A 9,049-nucleotide genomic window follows, 5' to 3' on the forward strand; every position below is an offset into this window, starting at 1 on the left:
TAAATATATATATATAAGAACGATCAAAATTAAAATTTCAATAATAAAAATCGCATGGAATATTTAAATAAAAATTCTATTTTAAAATTGCAGGAATTAAAAAAAGAAGAAGAAAAAAACTGCTCGAAAAATAAGTTAATGAAAAATAATAAAAAAATTATTCGCGAGTTTAAATTTTCTCAAGAATTTATTAAAAGGTGCTGTTTAGATAAAGAGGAGAAAGGGGGAAAAGGTATGAAATATTTGAAAATTATTAATCTTGTAATTTTTTTGTTATTTCTCGATAAATTTTCTTTGATTAAAATTGTAGAAGAATGTAAACTCGATCGAAAATAACTTATCAGAATTGCAAGGGTAATAACATAAAATGAAAGGTGGAAATAAATGTAAATACTACTACACTCATTGATGAAAAAAATGGTATAGGCCTACATAAAGAAGGAAACGTTAAATCCAATGAAATTTTATTAGTGAGAGCGTAATTATACAGTACTAAATGGTTACAATATAGAAACTTTCATGCTCGACAATAGTACAATTTAAAGGAACCTTTGGTACTTTGTAGGATCTCCTCTTGCCTGATACATGCAGTGATACAGTTGGGCATTAAGGTATACAGGTAACAAGATTTGCCCATGGATGTTGCAATCGTGGTAGACCAAGAAAATGTGGCACAATCCTGGAAAAATCTAGCTGTATGCGGCAGAGTATTATCTTGTTGGAGAATGGCTGTTTGCAGCTTTACAAAGGCAACCGTTAGAGTGTATGTCTTCCTAAACGTACCGTTGTGTCTTCACTGTATTTCGTATCATTAGTAGGGATGATCAACTATCATACGAGATGGCTCATCACGCTAGCAGTGAAGGTAATTGTAAAAGCAACTGTAAAGGCTGAATTGAAGCGCTTATCAGGGATGCTCCAACTTTTTACTCAAAGGGAAAACTCCATGCTCCAACTTTTTACTCAAAGGGAAGCGGATAGACACTAAAAATATGGGTGATGAATTGAATGAGGCTTCTCTGCATAAATCTGCACGCTGGAACAGTTCAACAGTGTAAAGGAAGCAGGCTCTGGAGGGAGGAATTTTAATTTACTTCAGAAGAATAAGCTATACTTGTGTGATTCCGCGAGGCTATGCAAANAACATAAGAAGTTCCTGTACATAAAAATTATGTATAGAAGCGCAGATACGAACTTTAACCTTGAAAATAACGAAAATATAAATTAGTAATTACATGAATTGAATGAGGCTTCTCTGCATAAATCTGCACGCTGGAACAGTTCAACAGTGTAAAGGAAGCAGGCTCTGGAGAGAGGAATTTTAATTTACTTCAGAAGAATAAGCTATACTTGTGTGATTCCGCGAGGCTATGCAAAGAAACCTCACAGAGTTTCTCTACCCATTTTTGAGTGTTCAAACGCTTCCTCTTTGAGTATTTTAACCGGATAAAGAACGTCTTCCATTGATTTTGAGATAATATACAACTTTATAATTCAAACTGTGCCCTTATCTTTCATAGGAACCGAGATACAATTTGGTACCATGAGAAGGGAGTGGGTTAAGGATGCATGGAGTTAAGTACATTGAGTTTCATGATAAGAAAATTTAACGTGTTGTATTGCAGCATACATAACGCCTCATGCTGAACGTGTGTGTCAGAAGAGTGCAAAATTACATTAAGTAATATGCTATACCTTAATGCTTTACACATCAAATTTTACTAAATTTAAGCACTGAATCGTAAGGAATAGGAAAATATAACAATTTAGCCAACTTAAAGACATTTAAATGGAAAAAAAAATTCCTACAATAAAAGGCGAAAGAGAACAAATTTGATAAGTTCGATCATTATGGAAACATATATTATAGAATATATATATATAATATTAAAATTTTAGAAAGAGGGAATAAAAAAGAAAACCTATAAAAAGTAAAAGCAATAACTTTATAGCAGAAATTCTCATCACTAATTTGAATCGGAGCAGAAACTCGTCAAGAAATAAACTTTTCTTTACGCTTTCCTGCCCAACTTTGCATCTTCAGATGCCAATAAGATCGTCGAAGCGAGAGAAATTGTCCGTTGCTATGGTAACAGCTTCACTGTTTCAATAATTTATTTTCTCGACAACGTTCTAAAGTCTCCTAAACAGGCAATACTTTGAATTTTTTTAATATATATATACACACATATACATATAATTTAAATTTGAAGATAAAAAATTGAAATAAACAATGTTTACAGCTTTAAGAGATTCATTTATTAATATTTTATCATGATAATAAAACGTAAAATTTGTAATACTTTATTCTCTTTCATGATGTTTTTTTTTTGTAAAAAACAGCAATATTTTTTCAAATTTATGTAAAAATTATATAGTAAATCCCTACCGTAGAGCATTGAAGAAATCCACTTTGTAATGGATGAAGAGTGGAAAAGAGACAGAAATATCACACAGCAGCACGTGTCTGTGTGTTGTGTGTTATATCCGTATTATATTCCAACGAATAGGAGCATAACACANGAGAATATTCCTAACTTTCACATCTAAGAAGGAAGTGGAAGGCAAGGAAAAACGAGATGACAGCACTGACAGGTGACAATCGAACTGTGAGATAAGCGTGTTCAACTTATATAGGCACCTGATGACATCTGTCTTATCTACAGCTCTGGAGATGTCACAGCATCAGAGATCATCCATCATCATTCGATAGCATACTTTCTCTAGAAATTTCTCATTATGTATAAATTGCAAATTCAAATAATAATAATAATAATAAAAATAAGCTGACGAATAAACTAAAAAATAAAAATAAATAAAATTCTTTCACCATCCCCTCTCTAATTATGCTCATGATAATGATAATTTAAATGTCTTTAATGTTAATTAGCGGCGATTAGATATTATAATTAAATGCTTTGCTGTGGGGTGATCTGGGAGGATGTAGGCTGTGGGGATGATGTGGAGAATGCTGTAGGGATACTCTGGGAGGATAATGTAAAAATACAATGAGAATGAAGACAAATTAAATGTACCTAAAGCACCATTTATTTATAATTTTTTAAGTTTAATTTTATTCCTAATCCTCCGGAGGGGATCCAGCATCCGAATCACTCCCACGCCTCATTATAACATTATAACGAGATTTAATTATTAACGAGAATATAATTAGCTAATTATATCAATAAAGTTAATTTTTTTAAAGTTTAAAACGTTAATTACTTAAGATTATAAAGGGGAATGGCATTAACTTACCTGTGTAACTGAAACCTGGAGATATAATAGGAGAAGACAAAGAGGGAAACAACGCTGAGAGCAACTACTAATAACAAACATTTCCTGATACTTGAACGGTTGGCACAGCAATAGCGGCACCAATTTCCACTACTTTCCACTATCATTACGGGTCTATCTGGCCTTCCATTACCTGCACACGTATCCTGCTTTGATACGACCGCTGAGACGATTTTCCATTCCTTGCTTAATGAAAATGTGATGCACTCCGCACAACACTGAAAACAACAGAAAAGGCAAGAGATTCATTTTATTATCCGCATCTTCAAGCTAAATATATTAAATTATGAGAGACATTCTTTAACTTTTTATCTATGGCTGTGTACATATTTAAAATGCTTTCTGTAATGCATTCTTCTTCTATTTTCCTTATCTTATTGTGACTTAATGAAGGGATGATGAAAAATTATTGTTTTCTATATTGCGCTTGATGCGCATCATTTATTTAATTGTTTATTAATTTGATGGAAGGATTTTTCTTAATATTTGCTTACATATTTTCAAATGTTCAAGTGAATGTTTTTTTTTTCACTTTTAATCAGTGAAACGTCTTAGAATTCATACTTTTAATGTTTACTTATGCAAAGTAGCTTATTCTTAAGCGTGTAAAATTGCTAATTTAGGCGATACATATGCGAAATTGCATATTTGTAGATAATGTATGTAAAAATTAACACTTTTAAGGTATTTTATATGCAAGTATATAGGTTCTTGTATTTTATATAAGCGTAAAAATACGTTGGGAATGCGAAACTTCCATAGTTTTAAACGTTATATTTGAAAAATGGCTTTGTATAGCATATATATAAATAATGTGATCGTTAAATATAATTACACATTATTAGACAGTATACATATTGCTGAATATGCAACAATATCTCTTAGATCAGTGTACAAATGTAAGTGTGTGTGTGTATTTTATAACTTCAAAAAATAAAACAAAAATTTAACACTGGAAATAAAATGTGAAGGAGTAAAATATCATGAAAATGTTGGAGTGATGAGATAAATGTAATTTTAATAAATTCAAGAGATATCTCGTGAGAGAAGCAAGATCCTTCAAAGTCAATCATTTAACTAATTTACAAGATTAGATCAACTTTCTCTTACGGAATTAATTAGATAGATGTAAACACTTTTAGTAATTGTTCCAATAAGTTTCTTTTTTTTTTTTCTCCCTTCTACTTTTTTCCCAACATTGAAGACGTTTCTTTGTTTACATGCTTAATTTCGTTTAAGAAAAAGAAGGAAGAGGTTTAATTAAAATTGCGTGTTGATTGAATATATAAGATTGGTTTTAGAATTTTATTTTATTTTTTATTTAATTTATTTTAAGTAATTTTATATCATTTTTCTTTTAAAAATTGCCATTTTAAGTATTTTCTTACGTAAAACATTATTAATTTTATAGGTGGACATTATTAATGATTTCGTAAGGAAGACTGCTTGTGTTTCTCATCATTACTTATTCCTGTTTCTAATGTTTCCTACATCTGCCTATGTTTCCTGCTTCTATTTATCTTATTGTTTATGTTTCCTATTCCTGCTGCTTGTTTCCTACTACAGCTTATTCCTGCTGTTTGTTTCCCATCTCCACTTATTTTTGCTCCTGTTTATTCCTGCTGCTTATGTTTTTCTATGTAAGTGTGTGAAAAATTATCTAAAATAGCGAAATCTTTTAAAAATCATTTTAAAAATCAAAAAATTTATTTAAAAAAAACAAAAAATTAGTTTAATAAAGTTAAAAAATTTATTGAAAAAGCTGAAAATAATCAGAAAATTCAATATTAATTAAAGTATTAATTTTCTAAAAATTATCCAGGGAAAAATAATTAAATTTTCCTTCAATTCGCCTTTAAAAAAAATAATAAAATAATTTTAATAATATAAATATTAATAACGAATGTTTTAACTTTAAATATAAATTAATTTATTAAATAAATATAGAGTTTAAAATATTAAAATTTTAAATCTCGCACGATTAAATTCAATCATAAATTTATTAAAGATTGCAGGAGCTATCAAGCAGATGATACGCTGTGGAAAGGATGAAAGGAAGCTGAATTTTACATTTTAGAGAATTTTCTGTGATGAGAAAATGAGAAAATCTTTTTGGTAACGAATAAATTAAAAAGAGAAAAATATATATATTTAAAGGTGCTCCATAATAGTTAGATTAGTCGAGTTGAAAGAGGATGTAGATTAATCCTATTTTGTAATTTGTGAAAAGTTTAGCTGATTAGTAGTCAAGAATAGCTTCTTAATTTACTAATTATATATGATAAGACGCATTAAATTGTTAGAATTTACACTTTTAAAAGGATTTTAAATTTCTATATAAAATTATATTATTTTCTTCTCTTCAGTTTGTTAACTTCGTCCTTTTTAGCTACTTTACTTTATCAAGTTTAATATTGAATCTCTATTTTATCAACTTTTTATTTTTAATAATTTTGTTTTTTCCTGATAATTTCATTTTATAAATATTTACATTTTGATACTTAATTTTGTCAACCTAAACACTACCTCTTCCTCATTTTGTCACTCCCCTTAAATTAACATTAATTTCGCCCTCATTTTGTTAACCTAAACACTTGACCTCCTCCTCATTTTGTCACTCCCTTAATCTTAATCTTTCCCTCATTTTGTCATTCAAACATCTGACCTCCTCCTCATTTTATCATCCCTTAATCTTAATTTCTCCCTCATCATTTAAACCTAAACACTTTCCCACTTTCTCATTTTGTTACTCCCTTAATCTTAATCTTTCCCTCATTTTGCCAACCAAAACATTTGATCTCTACCTCATTTTGTTATCCTCAATCATTCTGATCACTCCTTCATCCTGTCAACTTCATCATTTTGACCCCATCTTAATTTTCTGTCTCGTCATTTTAACATCTTTTCTTTTTAAATTATCCACACCGTTCTGATCAATCTCATTTTTTCATCCAAAATAATAAAAATATTTAAATGAAGCACGAATTATATATATAATTGAAAGTAGAATTTCCTAGTTTTAGACGTCATTAATTATAGTAGACACCGTAATAAACACTGTCGTATCTGTTCATCAATATATGACACTTCACTAACCATTCTCTTTACGGTTATCGACGAGCAGATCTGCATCTTGTTACAGTTCCGAGCGTAACACTTTCATAAAACTCGAGTCAACGTCACCGTGATCAAAAGTTACGAGTTTATCCTATTTACGGGTATATAAGAATGGTTAATAACACGGTAACATTGACTGGTGTGAGATATTGAGCAGAACTTGTCACGGTTTTCAATTGCCAAGCTTTTCCATACAGTCATTGTTACTATATTAAGAAGCATAATAATCATATTTTCCTTTACAGCTGCAAAGAAAATTGATAATAAATGGTTACTTTGGTGAACAGATCACGTTCTATATACGTGACACTTAATACATGTATATGCTAAGGTAGTAGGATGGAAAACTGCGAATGCGGACAGTACTGTGTTTACAAGAATAGAATGCTATACAATAGATAAAATAATTACATCACATATAAATTTATAACCAAAGCTGATCTTTACATTTATACAGTAAAATATTGTTGTAATTTAACAGTCTATTAGTGCAGCAAGTAACAGTATCTCGGTGGTACTGCAAGTAGCTAACAGTAATAATCATTAGTGCTGTGAAGTAATAATAATAATAATAATATTATTATTAGTTCTACAAATAACTGCAAGTGATGAATATAGTATTTGCTTCTACAAATAATGGGTAGTCTGTTACTGTTATAGAATGACTAACAGTAATATAATAGAATACGTATTGTATTCTACGATATTACTAGACTTTAGTAGTAACACATTGTATCCCATTGCTCTATTACAGTCCTGGGATACAGACTGCTCTTGTTACAGTCCTACTAACATAGCCTGTATCCCATTATGTTACTAGGACTGTAACAGTAACAGTCAAGTAATAAGGCAGTATGTATAGGAAAAAACAAGTACTAATCGATAAATAAAAAAGGAAAATCATTGCGTGAACGCTTAAAAGGCATAATTTTCTAAATGGCATTCGAATTTCTCACATGACACGTATGGCGAATTTGGCATGCCACGTCACAAAGGATCGAAAATAATAAATAAAATAACAGAACAATAATAATATAAATTTATAGTCTACCGATGTAAATTTAGACAATAATTCTGAAAAGTGAAGTTAAAGTTCTACTGTTACATTAAACTACGGTAATTGAAGAAGTAAAAAGAAATAAACATTGGGGCCTTAGAAAAAATAATAATAATAAAAATTATAAATAAGAAAATAAAATATATTAACAATCGTAAAGATGAGAAAATTATAAATAAAAGAAGAAGAATGGAAAGTGAACAATGAGAATATAATGAAGAGGAGAGGGAAAATATCGAAAGTCTGAAAAGAATAATGAGAGAGGATGGAGGAAAAACAGAATGCGATAGAGTTACAATGAGAAAATAAAAACATTAAAGAAGAAACAAAACGGTAATGATAAAATAAATAAATAAATAAGAACAAATGTAAAATTATATCTTGTTTATGATTTCTATACACGAATTGATGCATCAGAAGAAGAAGAGGAAGAGAGAGAGAGAGAGAGAGAGAGATAAAGAGGGAAAGAAACTACAGATAAAGATGTGAGAAAGAAAATGAAAAATCACTTTCGGTTTTTCTCTCGTTAAGAGAAAGAGAGAGCAATGGATAAATAGAAAATGAGATTTTTATGTAGAAACAGAAAAGACTAGAACGAATGAGCAATATATATATAGGCTATATATAAGAGATATAAGAGAAACAAGTGAGAAAAAATCTAGCAACGAGTTGCCTGACTTTCCCGGCAACATTTGGTAGCGTCATCTGTTACGATATTTTATTTTTAAAAACTTTTTATATTTTCAATTATTATAAAATGGCAAAAAAAGCTTAATTCTGAAGGTAGGGACGAGTTACATAAAAAAAATATATATAAATGAGAATAACGAATAAAATCGTCTTTAAGTCCGACCCTACTGGAGATACGACACACGATCCCCTTTATCTTCCCACCCCTCAATCTTTAAGCACCGAAATTTAACAGCATCAATCCCCTTAATGCACCAACCTCCGTGCAAAATTTCAGAAATTTTCAAAAAAAAAGAAAGGGAGTTATTAAGCTTCAAAGAGGGTGAACAAAATCGTGCCCCCCACACACTAAAATCCATACATACAGAAAAAGAAACCCGAATTTTTTTCCACTTCTCGACGTTTCGAGGAACCCTGAATCCAAAAATGTAAAAACTTTGGGGGTCATTCTTTGATCCATCGCCATACTTTCCCTCTGTAATATATATATGGATAGATAGATAGATAAATAAGCAGACAGATAGAGAGAGAGAGAGAGAGAGAGAGAGAGAGAGAATATAGAGACATGTAGATACATAAACATATAGAATAAGTGAGAGATAGAGATGGAAGAAAGAGAGAAAGTGATAAAAAAAAAAATAGAGAGGAGCTGCAAACTAGAATAAAAACAAAAGAAGTAAGAAATCGAGAAATAGAGAGAAAAAAACCAAGTATAGGAAACGTTTTCGTAGTTACTAAACAAATATAATATAAACGTAAAAAATTATCATCACTTGAGTGATGGAGAATCAGGTAAAGTAGACGTGAAAATCCGACATATCTCTACACAATCATGAAAAACATCAATAAAAAAAAAAATATATACATATATAACAAACAATATAAATATTT

At 30.0% G+C, this 9,049-nt stretch overlaps 1 long non-coding RNA gene across 1 annotated transcript in view; it reads right to left on the reverse strand.

Annotated features, from left to right (window-relative positions):
- Positions 1–3,241: 3,241 nt before the first annotated feature.
- Positions 3,242–9,049, reverse strand: part of LOC111629845 — a 79,390-nt gene continuing 73,582 nt past the window's right edge. The window contains exon 3 of the long non-coding RNA XR_002757408.1: positions 3,242–3,512. This is a non-coding gene — a long non-coding RNA (uncharacterized LOC111629845). The remainder of the gene's footprint in view (positions 3,513–9,049) is intronic.

Source organism: Centruroides sculpturatus, unplaced genomic scaffold (genome assembly GCF_000671375.1).
Source record: "Centruroides sculpturatus isolate CEXI.00-Female unplaced genomic scaffold, Cexi_2.0 scaffold588, whole genome shotgun sequence".
Classification (NCBI taxonomy): domain Eukaryota; kingdom Metazoa; phylum Arthropoda; class Arachnida; order Scorpiones; family Buthidae; genus Centruroides; species Centruroides sculpturatus.